We start from the raw sequence: 18,133 nt of genomic DNA, 5'->3' as shown, positions 1-18,133 counted from the left end.
CATTAGATGTGTATGTTGCAAATGTCCTTTGAGGGCATTTAAACCTATTATTGCAAGAGACAAGTTCTGAGCTGGTTTTTGCAATCAACAAAATCCCCATCGTTCCATTGCAAAAGGCAGCTGGACTTGGCTTACTTCCCGCAATACCCGTCAACATAATCAAACAACCACATACATCTGTCTATCCCAAGTCTTTGGGAAGGACTCAGTAGGGGGAAAAAAGTGCCAAACCCAAGCTAAACATCTTGATTGTGGGATCAGTCATAATAAGAGTTGATAGGTGGATAAAAATGCCAAGTCCATTCCAGTAGAAACATTTGGACTGATTACACAACAAATTATAATAATGTGAAACTTTTTACTAAACTCTGTTCATCTGAAAAAGTGGTCCTAAACTCCTGAATATTTTCTTTTTAAATGTAGATGGGTTTCACCATCTTCCCTCCTTCAGAAAATGTGCTTAAAGCGTTGGGGGTGTGGGCTTTTTTTCTTTTGCCTCAAATACTTTTGCTTCCAGCCCACCCTCATCACTTCCGGTCCTAAAAAGCATTGAGCCCTTGATTGTGGAATTTCCTGTCCTGAATAGTTTTGATGGTACTTGCTAAAGTTGAGGTGTGAAGGAAAATCTCTTTTTATGATTACTGAAATCTTTCCTCCAGGTGGCTTGAGGTTGTGAATGATGTTTGCCGTTTGTTGTTTTGAAGCTGTCTTGTGGTTCCTGGCTGTGATAGTTATTTTATTGCGTTCACTTATATTCCTCTTAATTATGTTTCTGCTTCACAACCTCCATTTGTTTATTTTTAAAGACCTTCAAAGCTTTAGAACATCTCCGGACTGGTTATATTTTAAAAGAAAAAGAAAAGCAGTGGGGAAAAATCTGTACGGGGGTTGTACCGAGTCTTATTAATAAATGTGATTATCTCAGTGGTGAATTTCACATTTTTTTTAATGATGCAGGATGACTTTTTGATATGCTTTTATATTCTTTTTTTTTAATTGTTGCATTGTTGGTTGTTTTAAATTCTTTCCACTGTGTGTAAACAACTCAGAGTCATAGATGTGAGGGAAGTAGCTATATAAATCTGAAACATAAACGGCACAATTTATTATACTGCAAAAATAAAGCCTTGTTCTTGGAGTGGTGGCATGCTTTAAATATGCCGCGATGCTGGAAATGGGGAACATTCCCAGAGCTGATTTTCCTCTCCCTTGTATTTTTATTCATGCAGGAAATTTTGGCCAAGATTTGGGGTCGAGGTGGGAATAAAAAGCTTCAACAGCTTTTCTCAGGTCCCGCTTGAAAATGGGCCCAATGGAATGAAAGTACAGGGGAAAAAAACCGTTCAAGGGATCTATGGCGATTCTCAGTCCTCCAGGTCATAGTTGTCCCAAAGGTGTTTTTTTCAAGAGGCAACTGGACTTTGTAGTTTTCCTTTGAAGATGTTTCGCTTCTCATCCAAGAAGCTTCTTCAGCTCTGACTGGATGGTGGGGAAGAATTTATATTATTATATAATATAATAATATAATTGACTGCAGCCAATTTGACTGCAGCCAATAAATTAAAAGACACATGCTCTTGGGGAGGAAAGCGATGGCAAACCTAGACAGCATATTAAAAAGCAGAGACATCACCTTGCCAACGCAAGTGTGTCTAGTCAAGGCGATGGTTTTCCCAGTTGCAATGGATGGCTGTGAAGGTTGGACCATAAGGAAGGCTGAGCGCCAAAGAATGGAGGCCTTTGAACTCTGGTGCTGGAGAAGACTCCTGCGAGTCCTTTGGACTGCAAGGTGATCCAACCGGTCAGTCCTAGAGGACATCAACCCTGGCCAGATCCTGAAGAGGAAACTCAAGTACTTTGGCCACCTAATTAGAAGGAAGGACTCCCTGGAGAAGAGCCTCATGCTGGGAACAATGGAGGGCAAAAGAGGAAGGGGACGGCAGAGAAGGAGGTGGCTGGATGGAGTCACCGAAGCAGTCGGCCTGAGATTCAATGGACTCCAGAGGATGGTAGAGGACAGGAAGGCCTGGAGGAACGTTGTCCATGGGGTCCCGATGGGTCGGACACGACTTCGCAACTAACAACAACATTATATTATGTATATACCATCCAGTCAGAGCTTGCAAATTTATATTCTGTAAGGAATAGAAATCCTTCCGTTCCCTACCATCCAGTCAGAGCTGAAGAAGCTTCTTGGATGAGAAGTGAAGTGTCTTTAAAGAAAAACAAAAAAGGTCCAGTTGCCTCTTGAAAAAGCCCCCTTCCTGGGGAACTTAGTGGATCAGGCGTTTTAATGCAATAGACAACCACAAGAGGGCAGCAAAGGAACAAAAAACACTAGATTTTCTAACAGAGTCTCTGGAAGAGAGCCAGCAAAATTAAAAGCAACTTCATTGCATTTACAAACACCAAACAGCAGGAACAGATATTTGTGGTCCTTAAGACCACAACTGAGCCAAAAATTGCCGTTGCTAAACAAGGCGGTTGCTAAGTGAGTTTTGCCCCATTGTATGACCTTTTTTTGTCCACAGTTGTTAAGCGAATCGCCTGTCCCAGCTTCTGCCAACCTAGCAGTTCAAAAGCATATAAAAATGCAAGTAGAAAAATAGGAACCACCTTTGGTGGGAAGGTAACAGTGTTCTGTACGCCTTCGGCATTGAGTCATGCCGGCCACATGAGCACGGAGACGTCTTCGGACAGCGCTGGCTCTTCGGCTTTGAAACAGAGATGAGCACCGCCCCCTAGAGTCAGGAACGACTAGCATATATGTGCAAGGAGAACTTTTACCTTTTAACCTTTCCTTGGGCTGAATGAACAGCATTCATAAACCCCGATTGGATTATTAATACAGCTGAGACCCTTTGAATGTAGGTGATCTGTGCCCAACTGCCTGCCCGCCTCCCTTCCTAATGTGTTTTCTAATGAGTAATGCGCCTTCTGCAAATTCTGAAAGGCCAATTAAACAAAGGAGAAGGAGCAGGCCCAGGGAGTTTATGATCCATCAAATTAAATAGAAACCATCTCCAGGATGCACACCTACGGAGGCCGAAGTTTTTTTGGCACCTGTTTTTTTTTGGCTCCCACTGTTCTGGAAAGGGAAGAAATGAGTTGCACAACAGCTACACATTACAGGTAGCTGATTTTTTAAAAATATTATTATTATTATTATTGGCTCTGCTCTGTTCACTCTGCTGAACAACTAATTCTATCCTTCTTCTCGTCTTTCCTACTACCTATCTCCTTATCTTCTTCGGACTATAACTTTGTTGTATCTTGTGATTATATTGTTTACTTGGTATCCTAGTATGATTTATGTTCCCCCCCCATTTTTTTTAAAATCAAAATATCAAATCAATGTGTGAAGAGTGTGGCACCTGAGTTATTTGTACATTCTAATACAAATAAAGCTAGTCAAGTTAATCATAATCCTTGTGTTCAATTCGCTTATATATTTCTAATAGTAATGCATACTTATATGAATTTATAATCTCGTTATTCAATTATTCCACATTTTCTCGTTATTACTTTCATTTTGTCACATAAAAAGTCGACACTAATGTTCCCTCTTTTCTTGTTTCAATCACTTATTCTAGCTTTTGAGCATATCACCCTTTATTTCAAAAAAGCCTTTTCCTTTCTTTCTTATCTAATGTCTAATCATGTCACCTACTTAAAAAAGAAAAAGGAAAGAAGAGAGCGAGAGAAAAGAAAAAGTAACTTAGAACAGCAACACAAAAACATCCCTCTATTATCTCTTGCCCGCTTCAGTATTTTCTTTGCTATGTTTTACAAGAAAAATAGGAAAGAATAAGAGTAAGTCAAAACAACAATATAATTATAAAAAGAATATAATCTATCGTCCCTTGCCGACCTCAGAATTTTAATTGCTATGTTTTTTTTTTAAATTTGCCTCCTGCATTCCTCTCTTAAATCTACTTCTTGGATGTTTAATCTAGGTAGTATGATTTATGTTGATTGCTTATTTAATAGGAGAAATAAGGACAAATTTCCTGACAGGGAGAACAATCAACCCATGGAACAGAAATTGCCTTTGGAAGTTGTGGGAGCTTCATCCCTGGAGGCTTTCAAGAAGAGACTGGGCTGCCATCTGTCAGAAATGGTGTAGGGTCTCCTGCTTGGGCGGGAGGTTGGACTAGATGACCTACAAGGTCCCTTCCAACTCTCCAAGACTGGATGATTGGATGGGTGAGTGGGTGAGTGGTGCCTGATTGCCTGCCTGAATGATTGGATGGGTTGCTGCCTTCCTGCCTGCCTTCCTGCCTAGATAATTGGATGGATGGATGGATGGGTGGGTGGCTGCCTGCCTGCCTGCCTGGATGATTGGATAATTAGATGGATGATTGGATGGAGGGATAGGTGGATGGGTGGCTGGCTGCCATCCTGCCTACCTTCCTGCCTAGATAATTGGATGGATGGTTGGGTGGGTGGCTTCCTGCCTGCCTGTTTGCCTGCCTGCCTGCCAGCCAGCCAGTCAGCCTGCCTGCCTGCCTGATGTTTAGATTATTGGATGGAGAATTGGGTGGGTGGGTGGGTGGCTGTCTACCTAGCTGCCTTCCTGCCTGCTTGGATGATTGGATAATTGGATGGATGATTGGATGGAAGGATGGGTGGCTTGTTGCCTGCCTGCCTGCCTGCCAGCCAGCCAGCCTGCGTGGATGTTTGGATGATTGTTTGGATGGGTGGTTTGGTGGGTGGCTGCCTGTATGTCTGCCTGCCTGGTTGTTTGGATGGATGATAGGATAGATGGATTGATTGATGGGTGTCTTACTGGCTGGCTTCCTGCCTCCCTGCCTGCCTGCATTCCTGGATGATTGGATGATGGGATAATTGGATGGGTGGGTCATTGGCTGGTTGGCTAACTGGCTGCCTGCCTGCCTGGATGATTGGATGGATGATTGGCAGGATGGATGGGTGGTGGCCTGCCTGCCTGCCTGCCTGCCTGGATCTTTGGTTGGGTGGGTTGGTGGGTGGTTGGGTGGGTGACTGCCTGTCTGCCTGCCTGGTTGATTGGATGGACGATAGGATGGATGGATGAGTGGCTTGCTGGCTGTATTCCTGACAGTGAGAGCAATCCAGCCATGGAACGCCTTCGGACGTTGTGGGAGCTTCAGCACTGGAGGTTTTCAAGAAGAGATTGGACTGCCATTGTCAGAAGTGGTGTAGGGTCTCCTGCTTGAGTGGGGGGGGTTGGACTAGATGACCTATAAGGTCCCTTCCAACTCTGTTAATCTGTTAACTTCCAAGGCCCCTTCCAGCCCCTCGGGGGTCTAGGATTCTAGATCTGACTGACTCTATGCTGAGCTTTTGTTCTTCCCCTGCAGCTTTCAGACAACTTCTCAAGACAAGCATGACTCACGCCTCACTCCCGGCCTCTGGAGGCCCCATTTGATAAGGACTGAATTCAATTATCTGCGGGCAGGGGGGGGGGGAATGGACATCTGGCAAACTCTCATCTTAATTTAGGCTGTCAGAGCATGAATTTGCCTGCTGCGTTGGTGTTCTCTTCCTCGGCCCAAAAGGACATTCGTTGCTCATCAAATTGAATCTCCGGGTGCCTAATTGAATCGCTGACTGGATCAATCTCTTGTTTTACCAGAAGAATCATATCTTCCAAGCTGCTCAGATGGAAGTGATGGAGACCATGCCTCCTCCTCCTCATTAGACAGCCCAGGAATATTGCTGAGCTCAATTCTGGAGGGGAATGACTAACCAATGCACCTGCTGCGCTCATGAGGAGCATATTAGATGGTTGGTTTTGACAGTAGGACTCTTTGTCCAATCTAGATGGGGTTGCCTAATGAAATCTCAGGGGTTGCGACTGAGGGAAGGCCTTGCTTTCTCAACATCACTGGTCCAACTCTACGGTATCTCCATGACAATTAGCAGCCTGGACAGGCAACAGGAACAGGTAATCCACAACAACCTAGGACCATACTGGAGCCTGTCCATTATGCTTGTAAGTCATGACACTCATGTAGCAAGTCACCCATGGGACTGACCCAATTTTTTTTGGCGGTTGTTAAGTGGACAGTAGCCTGATCAAGCAACCATCATGGTGGTTAATAAAGTCTCATCTCAAGAAGATGGATATTTTTTGTGCGCTGCAAAAGTTGATTCTCCCTTGTAGAAGCAAATGGGTGTGGTGTGTCTTCTTCTTCTTCTTCTTCTTCTTCTTCTTCTTCTTCTTCTTCTTCTTCTTCTTCTTCTTCTTCTTCTTCTTCTTCTTCTTCTTCTTCTTCTTCTTCTTTCCTCCTCCTCCTCTTCTTTCTCCTCCTCCTCTTCTGCTTCTCCTCCTCCTCCTCTTCTTCTACTTCTCCTCCTCCTTCTCCTCCTGCTCGTTTAAAGGTTTAGCCAAAAGCAGTCTGAAATTTTCTGCACTCGAGAGATGTAATTGCTTCTGACATGTGAGCCCCAGCTGTGGCTGACAGTGGCAGGTTAGTGAGGTTAACCGCGACTGCTGTGACCCCAACGGCTGATTCCCAAGGTTGCTGAACTACCAGGCTTAAATTTAGGGTTGTCTCTGGAACAGAAAGCTGCAGTGATCCATCCCAGCTTCTGTTTATACCGATCTTCTGAACCCTCCACCGGATCTGGACATTCGCTTGTAGATGTTAATGTTAATGCTGTTACTGGAAGTTCAAACGTTTGTTGAAAAGAAAATTGTTGGGTTGGCTATCCTTCTGGTCCTATGTATGTCTAGGGATTCTTGGTACATATGAGAATAGGACTGGAAGGGACCTTGGAGGACTTCTAGTCCAACCCTCTGCTCAAGCAGAAGAACTCTTGCCATTCCAGACAAATGGCTCCCCAATCTCTTTTTGAAATCCTTCAGTGTTCGCCCAAAGCCCAGGAGGCTGAAGCAGTCCCCAAGTCGGAATTTCTGCCCCGCTCCAACCCCCCCCCCAAAAAACCCCAAAGGGGGACACTCTCTGCAGCAGCACAAGCACTCATTGCACATCTCCATAGCAGGGGCTGTAGTTTGAGGACCCTATTGCTTAAAGCGACTGTGTACATTTAGGCTTCGGACTCATTCAAATGCAAGGTTCCTGCTGTGGTGTTTGCCTCTTGAAATACGGAGCAGTCACTGAAAAATCAGGAGCTTTGCAGCTGAAAATCCTTAAGGGATTTAGAGAAACATCACCAGGACATGCGGTTTTTTTGCAAAGCTTCCTTCGGAAGGTCATGGATGGCGCAGAAGATCAAAGTGGGGTTTGCACCATTTTTTAAAAAAAAAATCAGTTCACTGGACTTTTATTATGCAGCAGGATGCAACTTTTTCTACTCCCATGACCAGGTGGGGAATGGATTAAAATTAAAACGGTTTCAATTGCCCTGCCCAGTCATTTGCTACTCCCAAAGGTGTGTTTGCAGGGGTAGGGGGGAGAAGCCACTCCTTTGGGACCAGGAAAGAGAGGTTGAGCCTCTCCGTCGGCACTTTGGCTTTTAAATTATCTCTGAAATTTCCGCGTATTCCCAAAGGTCTGACTTTCAGGTTTCTTGGTTAACGCTAAGGATGCCTTTAGCTAGAAAGCTGTTTGCTCAGATGGCACTTTGTGAAATCTCTAATGGAGAAACCAGTTGGAAAAAGCAGAATAACCGAAGTCATCCTAGGAAAGAACATTTGCTTTCTTCAGGCTCTTGGGACAACGAAACCCACTTTGTATTATTTTTCTTAGCTGCAACGGAAACAGGAGAGGCGTACGCATTTAAATATTCATATCTCATTGCTTGTTCCTTGGATGCTAGATATTTTTATTCTCTCTTTTCTTTCTTAATAACTAACCTTACGGCCACTGCGCTAGTCATTGTGGTGTCCCAGGAAATCCAGACATTTCCTCCCCACCCCTTCTGTTATAGATCCGTCAAGAGTCTCAGAAATGTTTTTAATCTTTTCGGCCAATAAACTGTCTGTGTGCCAGGGTATCCAATCGGCTTATCAAGCCAGCTTTAATTTGAATTTCTCATTATCCTTGAGTGCAAAGTATAACCTGATAGCAATAGCACTTAGACTTATATACTACTTCACAGTGCTTTACAGCCCTCTCTAAGTGGTTTACAGAGTCAGCCTCTTGCCCCCCAACAATCTGGGTCCTCATTTTACCCACTTCAGAAGGATAGAAGGTCGAGTCCACCTTGAGCCTGGGGAGATTCTATCTGCCAAATCAACCTTCAACCTTGAACTGATCAGGATCGAACTGCTGACAGTGAGGCAGAGTAAGCCTACAATACTGCATTCTAACCACTGGGAGGGAGGGAGGGAGGGAGGGAGGGAGGGAAGGAAGGAAGCAAGCAAGCAATAGACTTAAATACCACTTTAGAGTGCTTTTACAGCCCTCTCTAAGTGGTTTACAGAGTCAGCCTCTTGCCCCCAACAATTTGAGTCTTCATTTTACCCTCCTCGGAAGGAAGGCTGAAATCAACCTTGAGCCAGTCAGGATCAAACTGCTGGCAGTGGGCAGAATCAGCCTGCAATGCTGGATTCTAACCACTGTAACACCAAGGAAGGAAGGAAGGATGATACCAATCTGTTCACTCCCAAAGACAAGCCATGAAGTGGTTCAAGGGAGAGATATTTGGTTTTAATTTGGGGATTCTCCTGGTGCTGCTTCTTCTTGAGTTTTGTCACTTCTTGCTTCACGAGGAGCCTTGCATGCTCTTTCTGTGCTAATAAAATAAAAAAGAAAGCCTAGCTATAAAGCCTTAGTAACGCCACACCGAGAATACTGCATCCAGTTTTGGATACCAAGAAAAGATGTGGAGACTCTGGAGAGAGTGCAGAGAAGAGCAACCAGGATGATTAGGGGATTGGAAGGGTAAAACATATGATGAACGGTTGCAGGAACTGGGTATGTCTAGTTTAATGAAAAGAAGGACTAGGGGAGACCTGATAGTCTTCCAATATTTGAGGGGCTGCCACAGAGAGGAGGGGGGTCAAGCTGTTTTCCAAAGCACCTGAAGGAATAATGGGTGGAAACTGATCAAGGAGAGAAAATTTGGAAACAAGGAGAAATTTTCTGACAGTGAGAACCATCAACCAAGGGAACAGAAGTTGCCTTCAGAAGTTGTGGGAGCTTCATCACTGGAAGCTTTCAAGAAGAGACCGGACTGCCACCTGTCAACAATGGTGTAGGGTCTCATGCTTGGGCGGGGGGGGGGGAAGACTAGGTGATTTACAAGGTCCCTCTTTCAATTCTCTTAATCTGTAAACTCTATAAATAACTCAAGACTTGCACCGAGAGAGAGCGGGAGAAGGATGCTATATCCCAATTTGAGCGGCAGGTGGCAGTCTGTAGACATTGGAAATTCTCTAGTCGGGATGTGCTTTGAAGAAAATTTGGAAGAATCTGTTCAGCAAAGGAAAACATGTTTTATGTAACTACTTCATCATTGCCCAAAGGTGTGCTGTGAAGGTTAGGTCCCGTGAGATTGGCCAGGTGAGGACACACGGATTGGGAAGTTTTCAGTTCAAAGTGCTAAAACCTTCGTTTGAGTCATACGGTAGAGAAATTCGGGCCGATTAGTCTAGAATCCTGAAATTGCATTGCTGGTTTCATGTAGCTGACTCAGCTTTGCTGGATGGGTTCCCCCCCCCCCTTTTTTTTGTTCCCTTTCGCCAGCCCAGAGCTGCAAAATTTTCTGTATACTAAAATAGAATAGCAGAAAGCTGGGAGCGAGGTTTAATTGGATTGCATAGAAGGAAGCAATGCTGATAAGATTCTCATTTTTTTGCAGGGGGAAAAACCTGTCCCTAGCCTGAGTTTAAAAAAATAAATAAATCTTCTATATATATATATATAAACATGTCTCTCTCTCTGTCTCTCTGTCTCTGTCTCTGTCTCTCCCTCCCTCCCTCCCTCTCTCTCTCTCTCCCAGCATAACTCTGGAATGCCTTGAGCAATTTCAACCAAACTTGGTACACAGATGATTTACTCTTTAGAAACAAATACTATGGGGGTAAGACATCCCTAACAGCTTTTGGGGGTGCCCCCCTCTCCCGTGTGCGTGTTCCAGCATAACTCCAGAACGCCTGGGCCGCTGAAATGAAAAGGACTGAATTATATCTATAGTGTCAAGTCACAGTACCTTTGACAGTGAGAGTGTGCATTTTGGATTCAAGTTCTGTCAAGATACAGTCTGTTGTGCCTTAAAATGGCTTCTACTGCACAGTTGAGTTGCCATGGTAACGGCTTCGCAGTATTCCACAGGAGCGAGATAAATACATACCCGGGCTATGCCGGATTATCAGCTAGTATACAAATAAACACGCGTGTGAATGCACGGTTAGAGAAGAAAGAAAAGTGGAACCTGGGATTATATATTGTAGCGGGAAGCATTTTTTATGTCTGTGGTGGTGTCTTTTTTCAGAGTCCTTGCCTTGAAGTTGGTTGTTGTCGGTTGTTTTTGGAGAGAGAACTTCCGAAAATTTTACACCCCACAGAAATTTGCTAAGAATTTCCTATCATGTGCCTGGATGCTCCCTATTTTGCAAACCTGCTAAGCATACCCCACAGCTGCACCTCCAGTGCTCTCTGGGCCCTCATTGGCTTCTTCTTCCAATTAGGCCATGTTACAGGTAATCCTCAACTTACAACTATTTGTTTACTGACCATTTGAAGTTTGCCCCAAACAACTAAGGTCCGAATTGTGAGACCTTGAAGAATTCCATCTGCATCTTTTTTTTTTTTTAACGCTGCATTTTCAGGAAGGTTTGGAGAGAAATCACTTACCTGGACCGAACGGCGGTGTTTTTCAGTGCTGGGCAGCCCTGAGTTCACTTTTCAAAATTGTTCCCTGTGCATTAGAGAGTTGTACTTGTTTTCGGGTCAGTTCCTTCCATTTTCAAGCACAGCTTAACAGGAAGGGAGAGAAAGAAAGGTAAGGCATGCGAAAGTCACATGGGATATGATAATGATTGTAGAACATATGATGAAGCCCAGGCTGAATCTCTAGAGCAGGGGTAAGCCAAGGTTGGACATGCCTGCCCTAGAAGCCTACCCTTTTCCTGAAAGTATGACCTACCCTGAAAGTAAGTCCCAGCTTGATTACTGATCTCTGACTCCGAAGGCAGCTGAGAACTGTCGGACGGCCCTGGCCCCCTCTCTGTCTCCGACACAGAGCCCTCATCCAAGCCTTCCCCAGGCTCCAGGACTGGCCCATGTTCCTCCCCAACCTCCTCACTGTCCGAGTCTGCTGCCAGCTGTGCTGGCAACTGGCAGGCGACAACACCACTGCATAATAAGGTTAATCTGTTGAGATCGATTATCCCAGGTCAGAGTGAGGGACCAGATCTCTGAAGAGCAAGACTGTTAACCCAGCTGGAGAACATACTGTTTATTTAATTTATTTATCACAAACACCTCCGTCCTGCTCCACTCCAAACTGATTCTAAGGGGAACATTTGTGTCTCCTTCATTTCCCCCTTCCCCACCTCCTTTTCCTGCTTTTTAAAGCTGCAGAAGACAAGGTGGCCTCCATGGTCATAAAACCTGAAATTGTCCCTATCATGTTTTCCTTCCTGTCACAACGGATCGCAGCTGTTCAGCTTCTGACTTTCCTAATGAAGACAGATCCTCTTGGTGTCCAGGAGACTGTAAAGCTTTTAGAATTAAACTGGTTTATTGCTCTGAACTGCACATAGGGTGTGTTTTCTTCTTCTTCTTCTTCTTCTTCTTCTTCTTCTTCTTCTTCTTCTTCTTCTTCTTCTTCTTCTTCTTCTTCTTCTTCTTCTTCTTCTTCTTCTTCTCCTTCTCCTCCTCCTCCTCCTCCTCCTCCTCCTCCTCCTCCTCCTCCTCCTCCTCCTCCTCCTCCTCCTCCTGTCTGGTTTTCTCTCTTCTTTTCTTTGCTAATGTGAAAAGGTTCGACCTCCCCTCTTCTCTTCTCTGCTTTTTTGCCTGCAGGCCTCTTAGATGATGTCACTACAAATTAATGCTTTCCACCCTGCACAAATGATCAGTCCGGAGCCTTCGAAGACGCTTAATAAGAAAACGAGGCAAAAAAAGATCTGGGAAGTGATTTTCTTGGACTTGGAAGAAACCCCCAAATGGGGAAAGACAAGAGAATTTACAACTTGTAGTACACCTCCACATAAGGAGGTTGATTTTTTCCCCTTTACTTTTCCTTTAAAATTATTTCTAAAATAAATAAAATTCGCAGCCGAAAACGGAGCTCGGGAGCCTGTTTTCGCTGGCAGAGGGTTCAGTCCCCCACAGGCACCCCCGACTTGAGTGGCGTCCAGCTGGCCACACCCACCCTGGCCACGCCCACACTATCCATCCCCCAAAGGTCAAACACAACCCTGATGTGGCCCTCAATGAAATCCAGTTTGACACCCCTGTCCTAGAGAGCGGTCTTAAAATCCAGCTCTGAGGGCCCCATTCAGCCCAGCTGCCTGCAACCCCTCCCAAATTTAGCCAAGTCATGTTCCTACTCCTGAAGCTTCGGGAGAAAGCAAGAGCACAGCGGAGAGGTCCTTGGCTAAAATTAAAGCGTGACCTTGGAGGGCGAACGAAGCTTTCAAATGCATTTCGCTGAAATCCTTGTATTTTAGCCACAGGATTCCCAGGCTCCCTGTGTTAGAAAGGCAGGATAGCAAAAACCTGGCCGCGATCTGCTGAATCAGTGAGGAATGAGACGCGAGAAGTAGGTTGAATTCAATGGGCTTTTTCCAAAGCGAATTCTGAGATTTCCCCAAGCAAAATCCTCTAGAGCAGGGGTCACCAACCTTTCGGACCTCAGGGACCACTAAATTCATAATTTTAAATCCCGCGGACCACTAATATGATCTGCCTAAAGACCAGCTGGGTGGGTGTGGCTAGGTGGTCACATGACTGGGTGGGCGTGGCCAACTGAATGTCACTCACATCAAGGGGCACCTCGCCAGCCTCTACTCGCCCCTCCCCTCCCAGCCACTCCTCCCCTGCCCGCCTAGGCTCTTTAGGGCCCCAACAGGAAGCAGTTGCTGGAGCTAAGCAGCCACCATGAGAAAGAGTTGGCAGAAGAGCTCACTTCAAATTGGATCTGACCGAGAAGGAGGCTCAGCAGAAGCACCGCACTGAGGACTACGAGCATGGGCTTTCCAAGCAGAGAGAAGACCTGTGGGAGTGCAAGGCCAGATGCCAACTCCTGGAAGTTCAGCGGACTGAGATGGTCAGTAAGTTCCAGGCCATGATGCCGTCCCACTGGAACGAGGCCCTCCAGCTCTTCGCCACCAGCAGCGCTTCCCTCCAGCCTTCGCCCAACACCCCCCACCAGGAGGCTGAAGCAGACCCCAAGTTGGAATTTCTGACCCCCTCTGACCACACAAAAAGACCCCAAAGAGGGAGACACTCTGCAGCAACACAAGAATTCATTGCACGTATCCATCCCAGGGACTGTAGTTTGAGGACCCTGGATTTAGTGCAATATAAAAAATACCAATAATTTTTCTGCAGACCACCAAAATTTTCTTGCGGACAACCCGTGTCCACGGACCTCCAGTTCGTTACTGCTGCTCTACGAAGCCGGCCATCTCTGAAAGCAAACACAGAACGAGCTGCTGGGAGGCTACTTAATTTTCACAAAGGATGGCCGTTCCATTTCGGTGATGCATGGACTTATTAAGAATCTGTCACCATCAAGCAAAAAAATGAGGGGCTCGAGAACTGCATCATTTAAAAAAGAAGATTACCCGTGCAATCCATTATTCCCAAACAAGGTCTGCATTAAGGACAGGAATGTCCAGAGTCTAAATAATCGGAGGAAGAAGGAGAAGAGAAATGGGGCAGAATGAAAGGGAAAAAGTAGTAAAACTTAATTCCTCCTATGTACAGGTAAGAGGGACGCAGTGGCTCAGTGGCTAAGACACTAAGCTTGTCAATCAGAAAGGTCGGCAGTTCGGTGGTTCGAATCCCTAGCGCTACATAACAGAGTGAGCGCTTGTGACTTGTTCCAGCTTCTGCCAACCTAGCAGTTTGAAAGCAGGTAAAAAATGCAAGTAGAAAAATAGGAACCACCTTTGGGGGGAAGGGAACAGCGTTTTGTGTGCCTTCGGCATTGAGTCATGGCGGCCACATGACCACGGAGACATCTTTGGACAGCGCTGGCTCTTCGGCTTTGAAACAGAGATGAGCGCCGCCCCCTAGAGTCGGGAACGACCAGGACATACGTGCAAGGGGAACCTTTACCTTTTACTTTATGTATAGGGAGTCTTTGATTTACAACCATGATTGAGGCCAACAGTTCTGCTGTTAAGTGAGACCTTTGTGAAGTGAGTCTTGCAACAGTCGTTGAGTGAATCATCACCGTCGATAAGTTAGTGACCTGGTTTGTTAAGTCAATCTGGCTTCCCCGTTGGATTTGCTTGTTGTAAAAGGGGATCATGTGACCTTGGGGTCACAGGGATGGTCATTAAGTGTGAACCAGTTGCCAAGCCTCTGAATTTTGATTACATGATTGTGAGGATGCTTCAAAGGACATAACTACGAAAAACAGTCGTAAGTCACTTTCTTCAATGCCATTGTAACTTTGAACGGACACTAAATGAGCTGTAGTAAGTCAGGGACTATTTGTAGATTCATCCTGGCCATCAGTAAAAGTATGAAGTCTCTTTATTGCTTCACAACTTTCTCTTATGCATTTGAGAGTTGCACCATCTAGATTCGAGCCCATGGGACTTATTCCCTTCTCTGTCTGTCTCTCTTTGTCTTTCTCTCTGTCTCTCTGTCTCTGTCTCTCTCTTTGTCTGTCTCTCTCTTTGTCTGTCTCTGTTTCTCTGTGTGTGTGTCTCTCTCTCTGTCTCTCTGTATCTATATCTGTCTCTCTGTCTGTCTGTCTCTCTCTCTGTCTCTCTGTATCTGTCTGTCTCTGTGTGCGTCTCTCTCTGCCTCTGTCTCTCTGTCTCTCTCTCTCTCTCCCTCCCTCCCTCTCTTTTCTTTAAAAAAAGAGCAATAAAAGCGTCCACACAAGAAGGATAACAAAGCATTACCTTTCTTTCAAGGAATGCCCCTGGGCCCCATAAGAAGTGGGTATTCAGGCAGAAAAAAGTGGGTCTGACAAGCCAGGTCACCCCATATTTGTAACTAACTTAAACTCCTGGAGCTGTGAATCTTCTTTTACACTGGCCAGTCTTTTTTCCCTCTCTAAAAGAAAAGGGTATGTTTCAACTAAGAAGGTCCGCCATCCTCTGATACTCTTCATTTTTTAACAAAACATTCATCTTCCAGCTGTCAGGCCGTTTCTCTCCTCTTCCTTGGCAAGAGAGGTGAACCCTGATGATGGAGTTGGAAACCACAGTCTAGGAGTTGGCAGGCGGAGTCAGCCCGGCCGATGGAAGTCATAAGCGATGGTTCAGCAATTGGGAATTTAACCCACAGTGTGAATTCTGCGATGCTTCGAAGCTTATTTTGCTAGGTGGGGAAATTAGTCTGGGCTTCCAGGACCTTGGACAGAGGCATTTCAAGGAAGGGTCATAAAAAAATAAAATAAAAAATAGCCACCAACCCTGGCAGCTGTAAAAATAATTCTTGTTTAAAAAAAATGCCTCTCATATTCATGAATTAAGTTATAATAGGACTTCCAGTCTCACTTATACGGCCTCGGGTTTTATGTGCTGATGCAATTTCCTGGAAAAAAATGATTAGTTATGCTGCTAAGCTCTAGTATTAGAAAAGGATGGCTAATAGAGAGGCCAAAAGCTGAGAAATGTATTAGATTGTTATCCTGCCTTTATTATTTTATAAGTCATTCAAGGCAGCAGACATGCCTAACCCTTCCTTCCTCTTCCTATTTTCCCTCTATCAACAACGTCATGTTGGGTTGGACTGAGAGAAAGTGACCCAAAGTCACCCAGCTGTCTTTCATGCCTAAGGCGGGACTAGAACTCACAGTCTCCTGGTGATTGGTCCAAAGTCACCCAGCTGCCTTTCATGCCTAAGACAGAACTAGAACTCACAATATCCTGGTGATTGATCCAAAGTCACCCAGCTGTCTTTCATTCTAAGTCAGGACTAGAACTCATCACCTCCTGGTGATTGGATCAAAGTCACCCAGCTGGCTTTCATGCCTAAGTCAGGACTAGAATTCACCATCTCCTAGTGATTGGCCCACAGTCACCCAGATGGCTTTCATGCCTAAGGCGGGACTAGAACTCACCATCTCCTGGTGATTGGCCCAAAGTCACCCAGCCAGATTTCATGCTTAAGGCGAAACTAGAATTCATGGTCTCCTGGTTTCTAGATCAGCACCTTAACCACTGCAACCAACTGTCTCTCCTCCACCAATCAGGTTCTCATCAATGGGAGGTGGGCCATATCCATCCATTCTATGGCGTTTCAACATCTCAGGGCATCTGAATGAAGCAATGCCAATTTCACAGTCCTTTCAACGGCACTTGAGCGAGAAATTGGTTTCCAATACCTTTGCCATCATACGTTTCTCTCATAGTATCTAAGCACGAAGAAACTTCGCAAACACCTGCAAAGAACTGGCCTTTTTATATCCCTCTTGGCCTGCTAGGACCTTAGGACAGTTGGGATCCCACCCAGTGATGGGATTCAAATAATTTAACAACTGGTTCTCTGCCCTAATGATGGGTTGGGTGGCCATGAGATTGGGTGAGCTGGTCTCATCCTTAGAAAATATCTCCTTAGTCCAACTCACACTAGCACAATAAAATAGCACTATTCCAATATTTAGAATAGAATAGAATAGGGAGTAGAATAGAGAAGAGTAGAGTAGAATAGAATAGAATAGGGAGTAGAATAGAGTAGAGTAGAGTAGAGTACAGTAGAATAGAATAGAATAGAATAACAGAATTGGAAGGGACCTCGGAGGTCTTCTAGTCCAACCCCCTGCTTAGGCAGGAAACCCTACACCAATTCAGACAAATGGTTATCCACTTTCTTCTTTAAAACCTCCAGTGTTGGAACACTCACAATTTCTGGAGACAAGTTGTTCCACTGATTAATTGTTCTCTCAAGAAATTTGAGGGGCTTCTACAAAAACGAGGGGGTCAACTTATTTTCCAAAGCACCAAAAGGCACAACAAGAAACAACAGATGAAAACTAACCGAAGAGAGAAGCAACCTAGGACTAAGAAGAAATTTCCTAAGGGTCATTTCCTCCCCTCCCCCATCTGGAATGCATCTGATTTAGGGGCCGTTGCTTTACAGATGAGATTGTGGCTATAACTCTGCCCCATGGACACTTACTCACGATGGATCTATTTACAACTGGGAGGAAAATTATCTCGGTTCTAAAAGGCACGGTGGCTGCTTAAGAGCAATATCTCTACTTTGTACTATTTTGGTTTTAAAAATCTAATCAATAGCAAGGTTGCATAAAAGGGAGGTGCACAATGTTATGGCAAATGCTCTGCTTCCCCCTTTTAATCAATAATCTTCTTATGAGACAATTAAGCCCAACTGCCCCACGCAACGCTTCTTCCCGAAATGCTATATTATGCTGGCACTGCCATTAGGGATCACTGCTCTTTCTCCTTCTATTTATAGGAGCTGGATTTTAAGAGTAACTATCCAGTTGCCCAAGTTCCCTTTCTCATATCATGATGGCTTGATTGAGCTATCATGACCGGGTAATCTAAGCAAAATGGTTGTTTGTATAGTTTGCTAAGTAAAATTGCAGCCCTGGTCAAAAGGGCCCAGCAGAGGTGATACGACCTGAGACTTCTCAGGAAACAACAACTGAATGAAAAACTGCTGGCGACCTTCTATCGCTGCACCATGGAGAGTATTTTAACTTACTGCACCCGTGTCTGGTTTGCCAATTGCACCGTGGCACATAGGGCAGAGCTCCAGAGGGTCAACGTCATTGCCCAGAGGATCAGTGGTTGCCCTCTCCCCTCTCTGGAAGAGCTTTATAGCTCCCACTGCCTTAAGAAAGTTCAAAACATTCTTAAAATCCATCTCATCCTGGGCGCCCTTTTTTTTTTTTGAACTATTACCATCTGGCAGGCGGTACAGGACAATAAAAACAAGGACAAATAGGCTGAAAAACAGTTTCTATCCCAGGGCAGAAACCAGAAATACGGTATAGTGCAATATTAATGCAATATCAAGGGGTTTCCAATTTCATTTACATAGCATGTGAAAGATACTGTTTGTCTTTTTATTTGTAT

The sequence above is a fragment of the Natrix helvetica genome, assembly GCF_964273705.1.
Source record: "Natrix helvetica genome assembly, chromosome: 12".
NCBI classification, from domain to species: domain Eukaryota; kingdom Metazoa; phylum Chordata; class Lepidosauria; order Squamata; family Natricidae; genus Natrix; species Natrix helvetica.
The sequence above is the reverse complement of the archived record's forward strand: the minus strand, read 5'-3'. Positions refer to the sequence as shown.